Here is a 15,038-nt window from a genome sequence, read left to right as displayed (position 1 = left end):
TCATTCATAACTCTACCAACAATGCATCAGTGTCCCAGTTTTCCCGCATTTGCTCCAACATTCATCATTATTTTTTCCTGTCATCTTAGCCAATCTGACAGGTGTGTAGTGGTATCTCAGAGTTGTCTTAATTTACATTTCTTTGATCTATAGTGATTTGGAACACCCTTTCATATGGGTAAAAAGTTTCAATTTCATCATCTGAAAATTTTCTGTTCATGTCCTTTGACCATTCACATTTACCCCATTCATATTTATGGTTAAAATTACTAATTTGGTATAACTTGCCATCTTGTTAACCCCTGCTTATGCTTTTCTCCTTTCCTTCTCCCTTAACCCCCTCCCCAGCATTAAAGTTGTGAGCCACCACTTGCTTCTCACAGCCCTCCCTTTTTAGGGTCCCTCCCCTCCCCCTTTCTTACCCCTTTTCCTCACAATTTCTGTATTCCCTTCTGCTTAGCTTACTTCTTCTTTTTTTACTTTTCCCCTCCTACTTTTCAATGCAATGGGAGAAGTTTCTCCATAAATCAAACATGTCTATTATTTTTCTCTTTGAGCCAATTCTGATGAGAGTAAGATACACACTATGTTCATCCCCCTCTCTTCTTTCTCTCAGATATAATAGGTTTCCTTTGCCTTTTCGTGAGATGTAGTACCCCCACTTTTCCCTTTTTCTGGTACAATTTCCTTTCCACCTCTAGTTTCCAGAACAAATTATACATGTGTTCTTCATGTATCTTTATAACAGAAATATAGTTCCCAAAATTTCTTTTTACCTTTTTATGTTTCTCTTAAGTCCTATATTTGGAGATCAAACTTTTTGTTTAGTTTAGATTTTTTTTTATCAGAAATATATGCAACTTACCTATTTCGTTGAATGTCCATCTTCTTCCCTGAAAAAAATGCTCATTTTGGCTGGGTAAGTTATTTTTGGTTGCATATCACGTTTCTTAGCCTTTTGGAATATCAGATTCCAGGCCTTTTGATACTTCAGTGTGGACACTGCTAGAATCCTGAGTAATCCTTATTGTGACTCTTCTATATTTGAATTGTTTTTTTTTTCCTAGCAGCTTGTAGTATTTTTAACTTAATCTGATAGTTCTGGAATTTACCCACAATTATTCTTGGAGTTTTGATTTTAGGGTCTCTTTCAGTAGGTGATAGATGAATTCTTTCAATATCTATTTTACCCTCTGTTTCTATAACATCTGGGCAGTTCTTGTTGATAATTTCCTGGAAAATAGTGTCCAGGCTCTTTTTTTGGTCATATTTTCCAGGAAGTCCAATAATTCTCAGATTAGTTCTCCTGGATCTATTTTCCAGGTCTGCTGTTTTTCCAAGAAGGTATTTGACACTTTTTCCATTGTTTCATTTTTTGGTTTTGTTTGACTGATTTCTTGCTGTCTCCTTGAGTCATTCAATTCCATTTGTCCAATTCTGATTTTTAATAAATTATTTTCTTCACTCACTTTTTTATTTCTTTTTCTAATTGTCCAATTGAGTTTTTGAGTTGTTTTGTTCAATGGAATTTTTTTTTCTATTTCACCAAATTTATTTTGTACAGAGCTATTTTCTTTTTCCAGTTCACTAATTGTGTTTTCCTTGGAATTGCTTACCTTTTCTAATTCACTAATTCTGTTTATCAAGGATTTGATTTTTTTCTCCATTATCTTTAAATGAGTGGAATGGTTTATCCAGAGCCTTTTGCCAAGCTTCCCTTTCCTTTGCCCATTTTTCTTCTAGCTCTTTTGTAAGAGCCCTTTTAATTTCTTTTATGAGAGTCTTGTATGGTGCGGACCAGATCATATCCTGCTTTGGGGATTCTTCTGGAGACAGTCTGTTTTTAGTCTCCTCAGGGTTTAAAGTCTGCTCTCTATACATGTAAAAGCTCTCTATTGTTAGAGTGCACTTTCAATTTTTGCTCATTTTGTCAAAGAAGAATCAAAGAAAACAAACTAACAAAAAACAAAAACAAAAACAAAAATAAATGCAGTCTGCTTTTTTTGGGGAAGGGTCTGGATCATATTATTAAGCTTCCTCTACAGACTGTGGCCACTCTCTGAGACTCTGAGAATGTGCTGAGTCACTCCAGGTGGGTATGGCCAGGTCCTGAGAGACCCTAGCTTTTTAGGGTTATAATCTTTACTCCATGTGTTTATAGCTTCTCTGCTGATCTACTGGCTTGCTGCCAGGGCAAAGTAGCCACACTGTGGTAAAGTTCTCCCCAGAGAAATGGCTGAGATCACACCTCACCCCGCTCAGGTCTGCTCAGTGTGAATTGCTTGCCATGATCTGGCTGCCTGCCTGCCTTCAGTCTGTGCCTGATCTAACCATCCCCACCCCTGAGCAAAAGCAGACCTTTTCTGGTGAATTTTGAGGATACCTTCTATTGGTAATTATTTGTGGGTTTTTTCAGTCAAGCACTAATTCTAAGGCCTTGTCATGAAATTAAATATTCTGAGAGCAAGAGGGAGCTTAGATAGATGAGTGTGCTCTCTTTGCCATCTTGGTGTGCTGGTTCCTTCTTATCCAGGGCAGCAAATCTGCAGCATACCTGAATTGTTCCTAATCACTCAGGGTTTCCTCAGTTTTCCCAAACTCAGATACCTAACTACACATGCAGCAGTCTAGGAGGAGAAAGTTCCTGTAGTTTCTGCTGAGTTTCTAGACAAACTCAGCTAGCCCCAAGGCTCCCCACTTGATGTTTCTATGGAGCTAGCCTTGAGATATTTACATGTCACAATGGTTAATCCTTAGCCAGGGTCTCTTTTTGGATCCTCTTGGTACCAGGAGGACCTCTAGGCTACCCCAAGTCATCTTGATTTTTTACCAGTGTATGTTAGCCCCAAGGTACAAATCAGGAGCTTGAAATTTACTGATCTATTTTGCCATCTACCCAGAATCCTCCTTCTACAGGCTTTTCCTGTAATTTCTTTCAAATCTCCTGTCCAATCCTTTTACTGTCTCTGGGTTGAGAGCTCCAGAAGCTACTACTGCTTGCAGACACTATTAAAAAGACCTTTGGACAGACATCTACCACAGATCTCTCCTGTGGACTTCCCAAGTTTTCTTGGGAAGGAATAATGTCTCATCCTGATCTTTTGTTGGCTCTGCCACTTCATAATTTGATTTGAAGCATTATGTTATTTCAAGGGGAGTGTTAAGAGATTTAAGCTGTGTTGCTGCCTCTAATCTGACATGTTGGCTCTGTGCCTTACTCAGGTCTACAGTTGATTGTTTAAATATATGGTCATCACTTCCTCTCCTCTCAATATCTTTATCTTTCTTTCTATCTATTCATTTAATCCACTTCATTGATATAATGAGGAAATTCTATCAGTGCTGATAGGATGTTGTACTGCAACCTAAATCTTAGGGAATTTTCTGGAAGCACTGAGTACTGAAGTAATTTCCCCAGAATCACACAGCCAACATATGTCACAGTGGAGAACTTAGTTTAGCCTCTCTGACAGATTATCCATGTTAGAAAAATGGGTCTAAATTCACATGCTGATCAGAGTGGGAATGACTTATGAGTACCTGATGATTTTAGTATGGGCAAGATAGTGAGAACTTGTCCTAAGGAAAAAAAAACAAATTGTGTTTTATTAAAATTATACAGCAAATTAACCATTGTTCATAAAAAAGTTATCAGACGTAGATTGTCTTGACTTCAAAATGCTTAATGGCTTATAGTTTTAAAATGATCTAAAATTATTTTTTTGTTTTGATAATTTTTCAACAAACTATGAGGTTAAAGGTGACATAAACTTGGAAATGATGGCCTCTCTGAATTAGAAAGAATCTTAATCTCTACTCTAAAATCTTCTCTCCTCTTCCCAATCCCAGCTCCCTGACATTTTACAGATGACAAAAAGGAAACTCAGAACTTGCTCAAAGTTATAACAGATGAAAAACAACAGATTCTGGATTCAATTCTAGATCTTTACTTAGTTCTCCTAGTTGCTACTGACTATAGTCTCTTTATAACAGTAAGTATCATAGAAGTTTAGAGGCAAGGGAAATCATTGAGTATGTAGAATAGTTCAAATTTCATGGAGGAGATTGAGCTTAAGTTGGGTTTTGAGAGATGAATAAGATTGAGAATAAACTTGTGTGTTATTGTGGGAAGAACTCTCTATTTGAAATAAAAAGGCCACCTCAAAGAGCTTCTGTGAGGACCAAATAAGATGATGTATTATAACATGCTTTGTAAGCCTTAAAACACTAGATCAATGGACTATAACATCCTTGTACTCTGGGCTATTTATCTATCTATTGCACTTCTGGATTGTATCCTCAGAAGACTTTTGTTACTCCTATCTTCTCAAGGTACCTTGTGGTTCTGCACTCTTAAAAATATAATTAATGAACTCCCATTGGTGCTTTTTTTTTAACAGTCAGCAAGTAGACTTAATTAACTTAAAGTATAACAAAAGAAGTGTATTATTAACACAACATTCTCCCAGTGTTTTGTGTGTATTCCCATCCATGAGAAGAATAATCCCCCATTTAAAGTACAATGGTAGTAAGGTACATGAGTAGGAAATACATATAACAAAAGCAATTTATACCTCAGAAGCTGGAAAGCCTATATGTCATATTTTTCATCATGGACCTTTGATTCAGCTTCTCCTAGGACATAGGCTCTTTGCTGGGTAAGCTGCTTAGCCAGATTCCCAGAGTCTGCACCACATTCCTGTGTCTACTGCTGTTTCTCTTTCCTGCCTCAAGTCTCAATTCTTGGAAAAAAAAAAACCATGAAGGCTGCCTCTCTGTGTCTGTCTGTGTAGAGAATGTACATTTCTGATTCCTGGTGTTCTTGAAAATTTCTTGAATTGACTCTCTGATTTCTATATGAGTTATTTCCTCTTAGTTGAATAGTTCCACTGTTAGATACCATGGTAGTTGATGGGGAAGGAGAGAAAGTTACCATTGGTAACTTCCTGCCCTATTTGCTCAAGATTTACACTCAGTAAGACACCTAGTTGATAAAGTACATAGAGTGTCAAGCCTGGAATTAGGAAGATTCATTTTTCTGAGTCAAATCTGTCCTTGGATACTTATTAACTGTGTGACCGTGGGCAAATTATTTAACTCTATTTGACTCAGTTTCTCATCTTTAAAATGATTTGGAGAAGGAAATGACAACTATTCCATATAATTGCAAAGAAAACTCAAAATGAGCTCACAAAGAGTCAGATATGACTGAAACAAATAAAAAAACACACTCAGTGAAACTATTATGAGCTTGGATAGATTTAAACACTCAGTTTCATTGACTGTCTTTAAAGACCACTCAGGAATATTGGTCATTGCTTGGTCAAAAGTATTATTCTTTTTCTAATTCATCAAGGGACTTTATTAATGCTGGATGGGACCACATTTTACAATTAAATTCAATACTTTATCAACTTTTTATCTTCTATGATTAGGTCTAGAACATTCATGGACAAACTACTTTTCAATTAATCATTATTATTAATAATAATAGTGGTGGTGACAGTGATAGTAATAGTAATGATAGTTGTTGTCATGGTCATCACAGTAGTAATAGTTGTAATTGTATCCCTAGTTCAGTTGCTCTTAGTTTTATAACTGATAAGTGAACCCTGACTCATGTTCTATACCACTCTTAGGGTGATTTTCATTTTCCCCTCTGAGTAGTGTCATGCAAGAATGGTTACATATTTCCTAGAGATTTATTCACTGGTCTTGCAATAATATAGTAGGGATTGATTCTCATGAAAGTCTTATTTAATCCTACATATTGCTTTTTGATGAGCACTTAAATAATAGGATAATAGTATTTAGAGATAAAAGAATCTAATATTCTCATTTGAGATGTTATGACCTGAAGCTTTGATATCAGTATCTTGGGTTGTTATGCTATGATTCCTTTAATATGTTGAGATTGGTACAGATTCTATGTAAACTTATTAAAAGAAACATACAAATAATTCCACATTATTATTAGACAATTTGTCTCCTCAGTGTCCAATCTGTAAAATCCCTACTTAAGTCTCCCTAATATTGACTGGTTCCATTTATTTATAGTTTCCCCTTGGGAATCTCCCATGTTGCTTTGGTGACTTATCACTTTATAATGTCAGAAATGATTTGGAGTCTATCAGCTCCTTTTGCCACCCTCAAATTTGATTTCACATAAACTATGTTATATTAATTTATATATGAACATTATTTTATATTAATAAAGAAGAGCATAATTTTGGAAATTATACAAGGTGACTCAAAATAATGGCTCATAGTGAATACTAACTGGACTAGACCTAGATTCCCTTTGTTGATTAATGTGATGGCTGCTAGCTAGCTTAATTCTTTGATTTCTACTGATTTTACCTAGGCTCTGATGGTTTGACTAACTCAATATCACAAAACTAATTAGTGGCAGAGCCAAGATTAAAGCCTGGGACTCTTACCATGGTAAAGAAATTATTCCATTTAATTCTGAAGTGGCATTATAAGCCAAACCTGCCTTCCATTGATTATACAACAACAAACTAATAAACATTGAACAAATAAAGAGAAGGAAAAATAAGAAGTCTGGAATCTAATAGTTAACAGGTACCCCTTGGAAATATTTTAATTTAATAGGAAAAGAAAAATACTTATGGATGATAAATATATCAGAGCAAGACTCTGACAGGAAAGGGAAAAAGTTTGTAGAAAGAAGGTGGAAACAAACAAAATTGGGCTAATTGCGGTATTCCAAATAAAAATAGTCTCTGTGGTTGCTTACATGAGAAAACAATAGTATATGATTTAAGCAGGAATAACAATAAGTAAAGAAAGATCTACAGACTTAGAAAGAGAAGGACTTTAGATGTCATCTATTTCAAATCCATAATTTCACAGACAAAGAAACTAAGGTTCAGATGAGTTATTGCTGTTGTTGTTGTTCCTTCATTTTTGAAGTCATCACTTTTGAGCAATGTTTTGGCTTGTGTATGAATTGAATTTAAGTGAGGCAGAGTTGTACAAAGTCCTCAGCCTCATTCTCTTTCAGTCATCTTCAGTCATCAATGTTCCATGGCAGGACAAAAGTCAAAGATGACTGAAGATAGCCCAGGATGTACTAGATGACCTCAGTGTCTTTAATATGTGACCAAACTCTAAATGTTCCACATTGCTTGCTTCAGTTACCTTCATGGCCATGATCAATTCTAATGGACATGGCTATTTTCAACAATGAGATGATTGAGGCCAGTTCCAATGGTCTTGTGATAAAGAGAGCCATCTAAACACTGAGAGAGAAAACTATGGGGACTGAGTGTGGATCACAACATAGCATTTTTATTCTTTTTATTGTTGTTTGCTTGCATTTTTGTTTTCTTTCTCATTCTTTTCCTTTTTGATCTGATTTTTCTTGTGCAGCATGATAACTGTGGAAATATGTATAGAAAAATTGCACATTTTTAACATAGATTATTTGCCATCTAGGAAAAGATGTGGAGGGAAGGGAGGGGAAAAAAATTGAAACACAAGATTTTGCAAGGGTGAATGTTGAAAATTATGCATGTGTTTTGAAAATAAAAAGCTTTAATAAAAATAAAATAAAAAAGATTTAAATTCACTATCCCCACGGGATTATAGAAAGCTTCATGAAAAAGGCAGAATTTCAGTTAAGTTTTGAAAGATGGTCTGGAATTCAATAAGTGAAGAAGCAAAGAATATTTTTGGTTGGTTCATGATTGTTTTCAGAGGACCAAAATGATATCACTATGTTGGAATCAACTGATTCCAAAAGACAATTCAAATTAAAGTGATTCAGTTTCCGGGAATGATCCTGGTAGAGTGTATTGGTTTCACAAACATACAGCAATGAGGTCAGTACAATGGTTCTACTGAGCCTCTTAGACACTTTTACTTTAGCAGGAAGCCAATACTTCTTCTCTCCAAAACTTTCATTTGGAGCCTCCCAAACATTTAGCTAGCTCTGGTAATGAATGTGCCAACCTCAACATTCATGTGAACATGTCCGGAAAGCATACTGCCAAATGAATTCATCCACAATATGCAAAAATTCTCCATTTGCTGTAATGGATGGTTCCATGTATGGTGGTATGAGCTAGCTCATGGATAATTTATGTTTTCTTGAGGTTAATTGTTTAGCAGAGAATTGACCAAAGACCTGTGACGTATCTCAGCTACTCAGTGCTGATGGAATCACATTGATTAGTGATAAGGACATGATCCTGGAGAGGTAGGCTGAAAACTTCCATAGTGTTTGTTCACAAACAGAGCATCATCAATCAATGCTAAAGTCACTGACTATATACTTCAAATTGAAGTTAATTCCTCTCTAGCTGAATTTCCAACTGAAGAAGAGGTTTTGAATGTCATTAGGTTCCTCTTGTGTGACAAAGCCCCTGGTGCTGACTCTATTCCAGCTGAGATTTATGAAGCTGGAGATCATTGCTCATGAAAAAGCCAACTGAAAATTTCCAGGCTATGTGGCAAGAGCAACTATCTCCCAGGAATTCAAAGATGCCTTCATTGTCCATCTTTATAAAGGCAAAGGAAATTGATTTTCTTGTGACAATCATGGGGTGGAGGAGATACCTCTCTCAGTTATTATTAGTAAGATTAATAAAAAAATTTCTTAATAAGATGATTCTTCCCCTGAAAGATCTACTTTGAGAGCTGGTATAGCTTCAGAAAGGACCAAAGAATGGCTGATAAGGTATTTGCTTTCTGACAACTCTAGGAGAAATGCCAGGAACAGAATGGAGGTCTGTATAGAACATTTTTCAGTCTGAATTAAGACCTTTGATTGTGTTAGTCATTAGGGATTGTGGAAAATTATATCAAAATTTGGTTGTCCAGAAAAGTTCATCAGTAATGTATGTTGATTTCATGATGGTATGCTTGCCTAAGTTCTGATAAGGGATGATACTCTCATACTATCCCAGTCATCAATAAAGTTTTCAGGATATAGTTCTTGTCATTGGAACAGTAGGTCAGCATTTTTGTAGTTCTTATTTTATGATGTTATTTATGGATTGTACCAGTTGATGGGTCCAGCAAACTTAATAGTAAGTCTATTTCTTAATAAGCAAGGCTGTAGGATTGCTCCTATGCTTTTTAGCATGATGTTTTCAGAAGTGTTGTCAAAATCTTTCAAACAGGTTGAAAACAGCATCAAGACCAGATACCACATTGATGATAAATAATTTAACTTGAAAAGACTATAAGCCAAGACTAAAATGGAGAGAGAGTTGGTGTGTGATCTTTTGTTCACAGATAATTGTGCACTCAATGAAACCTCTGCAGCAAAGAGTATAATGCAGTCATAGTCGGTGAGTCAGTAAACGTCTACTAAGCACCTGTCTTCTTACATGATTCCAACTTACTTTCCAAACTGGTGGGGAAGAATTATACTTTTGTCATAATCATACTTCTGTCTGTTTTCTCATACCATCTCCAATACTATTTCAGTTTTTTTTCTCTTGACTCTGTTCCCTATTTCTACTGGCAGTGCTACCAGAGAACATTGTTTTCAATTGCCTTTTCATTTTTAAAAGCTCTTTACCTAGGCTTTCTTACATTTTGCTTTCCCCCAAATACTTTATTATCCTGCTAGATTGGCCTTTTTTGAATTGTTCAAACACCAAACTGCATTATGTGTATTCTTGCCTTTCAACTGGCTGCCTCCATGCCTGAAAAACTCTGCTTTCTCTTTGCCTCTTAGTTTCCCTATCTTCCCTCAGGAGAGGTTAAATTCCAACTTCTTTCCTGGTCTGCCAGCTGCTAATTTTGTCCTCTTTCTGATTATCCACCTTCATCTATTCTCTCTCTCTCTGTCTCTCTGTTTCTGTCTCTGTCTCTCTTTGTCTCTCTGTCGCTCTCTCTCTCTCTATGTCTTTTATTTATCTACTTATTTCTTTCTATTAGATTGTAAATTCCTTGATGAAAAAGATTGATTTTTATCTTTCTATGTGTTCCAAGCACAGTGCCTGGGACATATTGATTTGATTTATAGATTTGACCAGTTTGGATTATTAAAATGTTATTCTAACCAATCTTCTTGCCTTTAGTATTGCCTCCTCCAAGTTATTGTTGTTTTTGTTTTTTTATTTTCAATTTTTTATTCTCTACTTAGTAACCATTTACATAACATTCAAATAGGTTCAGGATAAAAATCAATAAATAAACATTAAATAAATACTTATGATGTTCTATGCATTATACAATTGCTGGGATACAGAGAAAAAAATGAAATGGTCCCTGACCTCAAGAAGCTTACATAAAACCATGAGATCCAAAATATTTAAAATTAGTTAAATTATGCATATTAACTTCAACAGAGTAATAACCAAAATAATATCTTATTTGTTTCCAAATCTTTTGCTGAGGTCTTTTTCTGTGGACATATTTATTTTCCTATGAAGCAGCCAGTTGTTCTATTGTCCTTTACATAGTTACAGTTATTATTGTTTTAATTCTGTCTCCCTCTGTATCGCTTCATATAGTTCTTCCCATATTTTTTCTTATTCTTTATGTTTGGCATTTCTTGTGGAAAAATAATATTCAATTTCATCCACATATCATAATTTGTTCAATTATTCCTCAAATGGATTATATGATCACAAGCAAAATATGAATTTCTACTATATCTTTTTTGTTCTTAATAAAATTTTCAGGATATAGTTCTTATCATTGGAACAGTAGGTCAGCATTTTTGTAGTTCTTATTTTATGATGTTATTTATGGATTGTACCAGTTGATGGGTTCAGCAAATGTTGGAATCCTTACTAACTGCTAACTAATTAGAGTTGATCTAATCTTACAAGAAGATGTTTTGGCCAGAACCTGAAACAAGGTACTAAGTAGAACTAATCAATACAAGGCTTGTGTTCACACCTTTACTCATTGGAGTTCAATGAGTTCACACCTCCCTTGAAGTCATTGGGCCAGAGAGCACTATGGGAGAAAACCCATAATCCCTCTCTCTGGAAGGAGCATAAATAGGCCAATAGGCCAGTCGAAATTCTGGAGAGAGGAAGACGCTACAAGTCGAGATTTCACTGGAATGACATGAAGACTGGAGCTGGGGAGGCTGAAGAAGGCAGAAGCAGAGGCTGAAGGACCAGACCTTTGGATTTGGAACCAAGCAGAGAGATAGGCCTCTAAGCTAACCGGGCTATATTTGAAATAATAAAAGATCTGAACTTTTATCACCTGGCTGCTTTTTGAGAAGAAAAAGATCACTACATTTTGGCGCCCTGAACGTGGGACAAACAGACCCCTCCATGGATTTCAGTGGAAAAGCTCCGATCCTGATTCAAGTGGAAAAGCCTCTGATCCTGATCCAGTGGAAAAAACTTCAACCCAGAAATTAGGGTGAGTGCAACAAAGAAATTTTGTTAGAAGAGTTAAAGTAGAATTTCAGCTAAGATGGGACAGATATTTAGAAAACAGTCTGTTTCTGTTCAAGGAAAATGTTTAGAGAGCATTGTCAAAATTATGGAAAGCCAAGGTTTAATTATAAGTTTACAGCAAATCACTGAACTTTTACAAACTGTAAAGGACATATGTCCTTGTTTCTCTCTTGATAAGGAATTAGATCTAAATGAATGGAAATTGGTTGGAAAGGATCTTTGTCAATTCTATGATAAAAATGGGCCTAACTCAATAATTAATACATATAATATAATACAATTGGCTATAAGAAGTTATTTAAGTGATAGAATGATGAAAAGGAAAGTACAGGAGGAAGTGCCAACTTTACTAGGTGAAAAGGAGGACAAATCAGATGAGAATGGAGTTAATTACAATTCTGAGTATGATACTTCACAGAAGGAGGAATTAGGTGATTCCACATCTCATGACCCTCCCCCCGCCATTAACCCTTCATGGGTAGAACAAGGGGGAGGGAGAGAGACAGAAACACAGTCAGCTTCTCCTGTAAAGCAGAATTTGACAAGATTAGAAAAAGCATTAATTAAAGCAAAAAATGAAGGAGAAGATATATCTGATTTTATAAATGCATATCCTGTGATTGAAGAGCTCAACTCCTCAGGTCAAAAAGAGAGAAAATACACTCCTTTTAATTTGGGACGCAATAGGCAAAAAGGAGCTGTTGTACAAATCACTTTTGACCAACTAGCTGGTGAAGGTCAGTATGCAGAGAGCTCAGAACAGATTTATTATCCCATAACAGTATATGAGCAAATTTCTAAGGCTGCAATAAAAGCTTGGAATTCTCTCCCTGGACAGAAAGATGGAAATAATGCTTTCACAAAAATAGAGCAAGGTCCCAATGAACCTTTTGCAGATTTTGTGGGACGTTTACAAACAGCTGTAATAAGAACCATTGGAGACAATGCAGCAACAGAAATAATGACTAGACATTTGGCTAAGGAAAATGCCAATGAGATTTGCAAGAGAATTATATGGGGGCTAGACAAAAATGCTCCTTTAAAAGAAATCATTAGACTCTGTGCCACAGTGGGCACAAATGCTTATTATGCCCAGACTATGATGAACATGGAAAGACAAGGTCCTTCTTGGCAGAGGAATTCTAGAGAAACTCGTCGATGTTTTCACTGCGGAAAAATTGGACATTTGAGAGCTCATTGTAGATATGGAGATAGAGTGAGAAGACAGGGTGAGAGAAAACCCAAAACCCCATGTCCAAAATGTAACCGAGGCTTTCACTGGGTCTCTAAATGTATATTGACCCAGAGGAATGAGAGGCAGGGCCCAGCTCTAAAGTATCAATCAAAGGACAGGTGGGCATGATAGCAGCTGAGGTTACACCCAGAGAGACTTTAGAAATTCAGTACTCTGATGTCATCAACCAACAGAAAAGCAATCAGGATTACAGTTGGGAAGAATACAGGCCTTTTAAGACAACAAGACAATATCCAATGCAAACAGCTCCAATGTAATTACTAGATGATGAGGAGAAATCCCAAAAGTGGTAAATAGAAGGGAATTAGATTAACTGCTTGGGGAAGAGGATCTGCTTATATTTCCACTGATGAAGAAAGAATCAGATGGCTGACAATGAGACTGTCAAAAGGACTCTTAAAATCTTCAGAAACCTTTGAATTTCCTAACACAAGATGAAACTATTTCAGTTCCTGAAAAACCAGCAAGAATCATTGGGTTCCTTAAGATGAAAAATTGTTGATGAGACTTTTTGCAGTACTTCAGAGCTTACAGGAACTATTGGATTCCTGGCACATGAACTAATGGACAATGGAATCCTATTGGACTGTTTCTAGGACTTATGGACATGTGTAAATTTTCAGGATGATTCATGTTATTTGTTACATTACTACTAGCCTGTGTTATATTGCTATGTGCTTATGTAAATTATGTATAATGCCTCCCATATTGATGGATTTATGTATACCATGTATATCTGTTACAAAGTTCTGGCCTATATTGATGGATTTATGTGTACCCCCTCAGAAACCCCCTATGTTTTAAAACAAAAGAAAGGGGGAGATGTTGGAATCCTTACTAACTGCTAACTAATTAGAGTTGATCTAATCTTACAAGAAGATGTTTTGGCCAGAACCTGAAACAAGGTACTAAGTAGAACTAATCAATACAAGGCTTGTGTTCACACCTTTACTCATTGGAGTTCAATGAGTTCACACCTCCCTTGAAGTCATTGGGCCAGAGAGCACTATGGGAGAAAACCCATAATCCCTCTCTCTGGAAGGAGCATAAATAGGCCAATAGGCCAGTCGAAATTCTGGAGAGAGGAAGACGCTACAAGTCGAGATTTCACTGGAATGACATGAAGACTGGAGCTGGGGAGGCTGAAGAAGGCAGAAGCAGAGGCTGAAGGACCAGACCTTTGGATTTGGAACCAAGCAGAGAGATAGGCCTCTAAGCTAACCGGGCTATATTTGAAATAATAAAAGATCTGAACTTTTATCACCTGGCTGCTTTTTGAGAAGAAAAAGATCACTACAAGCAAACTTAATAGTAAGTCTATTTCTTAATAAGCGAGCAAACATTGAATTCTATTGCTTTTATCAATCTTTGTCAAATTGGATATATAAGGTTGTATGGTTCATCTTTTGCATGAATGTCAAACTAATATTCCTAATGAAGTTATTTGCTTAAACATCTTCAGAGATTATATATTGGCTATCAAAGAAAGTTTAATCTCAGTCTGGCATACAAGGTCTTCTATAATATGGTCTCACTTACCTTTTATAATCTTATTCTTTCCTATATTTTATCTGACATCCTAGGCAAAATGCCCCACACCCTGTAAAATTCAGATCCTGGGCCTTTGTTTACATTGTTCAAGATGCTTTGAATGCCCTCTCCAAACTCATCCTATTGAATTCTGCTCTACCTTCAATACTTAGTTTAAATGCCATGTCCTCTATGCATCCTTCCCTGAGCATCAGAAATAATTTTCTCCCTTTTAAAATTTCATAGCCCTTTTACTAGACCTGTTATGGAATTTCTTAAAATGAATTCTATTGTTTATTTTGTATTAGAATTATTTGTGTACATGCCTTATTTCTTCTCTTATATTGTAAGTTCCTGGAGGGCAAAGACTTTATCTTGTTTATGTTTGAATCTTCCTTAGTACCAACTACAGTCCCTTACAAGCAGTAGATGCTTAAACAATATTTGCTGAACAAATATATGTGGAAGGCTAGTCATATTGTTAAAGTTTTTTAGATATATAAGTTATTTATGATAAAATAGTTATCCAACTAGGGCTTTTGTTGTTGTCAGATATGTTTGACTCTTTGTGACCCCTTTGGAGTTTTCTTGGCAAAGATTCTAGAGCAATTTGCATTTCCTTCCCTAGTTCATGTTACAGATGAAAAAACTGAGGCAAACAGGGTTAAATAACTTACCAATAGTCAGTTACATACCTAGTGAGTGTCTGAGGCCAGATCTGAACTTAAGGAAATGAATTTTCCTGCCTCTTCGCAGTGTTCTTTCCATTGTACCATCTGGTTGCCCCAACCAGAGCTGTTCTAGAACAAAAGGAATTTATCAAATCTGTGTTTTCTACCCCCTACCCCTTC

This window comes from Antechinus flavipes, chromosome 2 (assembly GCF_016432865.1).
Source record: "Antechinus flavipes isolate AdamAnt ecotype Samford, QLD, Australia chromosome 2, AdamAnt_v2, whole genome shotgun sequence".
NCBI lineage: Eukaryota > Metazoa > Chordata > Mammalia > Dasyuromorphia > Dasyuridae > Antechinus > Antechinus flavipes.
The sequence above is the reverse complement of the archived record's forward strand: the minus strand, read 5'-3'. Positions refer to the sequence as shown.